Here is a 1,394-nt window from a genome sequence, read left to right as displayed (position 1 = left end):
GTTTAGGCAAGGGTCTTTTTCATCCTTTTTCTTCATAATACAGGGATTGGTCCATCCTTTGAACTGGTGGCAGTTATACCCACCTTGTTTCTTCCAAGTTCTAATTCTATGAGCATTTCCTTCAATTGTCCAATTTTGGTTTGTGGGTTCTGGTAACTAGGCACCTTTTTTGGCTGGTTTTGATGGTCATAATTGTATGTCTACTACCATATCATGCTTAAGGGCCCCGGTCTCCAAATTCATTCGTCTCTCTCAAATCGAGAAATATTTGGTGTTAAGCTTGATAAGTCAGTTCAAATTTTGGGGAATTCCTTTACTTCCATATTTGCGAACAAACTCCCTTCCTCTACTTTATTCCTTTGCTAATGATTCCGTTCTTGTTTAGTTGATTGTATCCTACTTGAAAGTCCATCAAATTCTTTGTTTGCCTCAATTTTATGCTAATTTGTGGTATCAATACTCTCTCTATGTTATTATGTCTCCTCGACAGAGAATGCCTAGTTTCCAAGGTGGTGCAACTGTCTTCTTCTTCTCGCCAATGGTTGTTTGGATGGAATTTTGTGGTGAACTACTTTGAATCAGTCCCTCCTAAAATTAGGAAGGAGATTATGTTCTTAGTGTCAAAAGAGTTCGATGACCAAACTTATTTATATGATTATGAGGTAAGAGGAAACAACCTCAAATGGATATCTGACCCACGAAATTTTAGAAAGCGTAGGCTCCATTTCCTTCATTCTATTATAGTGCACCAACAAATGGAAACACTGATCCACATGGTTCTTCAAGAAAAGTAGGTAGACAACTATAAATTGTTTACCGGTCAAGAGGATATTAAGTGAATCCTTTGGAAAATTCGCTTCAACTTGGATGATATTGTGACTCGATTAGCAAAGGTGGAGAAATTTGTTATCTCATACTCGACCACTAAGTCTAAGGAGACGAATGAAGCACCGAAAGTTATTGACGCTCCTGTTAACATCGCTTCTCCTACTGTGACCTCTCCATAGGCAAACTCCTCTTCCCTCTCTCCCATCATTATATCTGACTAAACAAATTCAATGGTTTCTACTCTTGTCTATACAATTGGTTCTTGGCATGGAAATTTAGCCACTTCTCTCATATATACTTTTTTCCTTGTGGTACATACTTTTATTTTTCTTTTAGTCGGATGGTAAAGACCACACTGGTTAGTCTGTTTCAACATAGTTGTTTTATTATCATCCTCAATTTTTTTTGTGAACTTTTAAGAGCACAAATGGACTCGTTTGGCAGATATAGTTGGGTCTCTATGGATCTGCCACATTCATAAAATTTGTATCATAATTTTAAACAGATAGAAATGATGTTATCTTGGATACCCTAGATGAAGCAATGACCTCCCAAGGTAGTCTTTT

Source organism: Pinus tabuliformis, chromosome 2_2 (assembly GCF_031772625.1).
Source record: "Pinus tabuliformis cultivar Carrire ecotype Pingquan chromosome 2_2, CPIR1, whole genome shotgun sequence".
In the NCBI taxonomy this organism is placed as follows: domain Eukaryota; kingdom Viridiplantae; phylum Streptophyta; class Pinopsida; order Pinales; family Pinaceae; genus Pinus; species Pinus tabuliformis.
The sequence above is the reverse complement of the archived record's forward strand: the minus strand, read 5'-3'. Positions refer to the sequence as shown.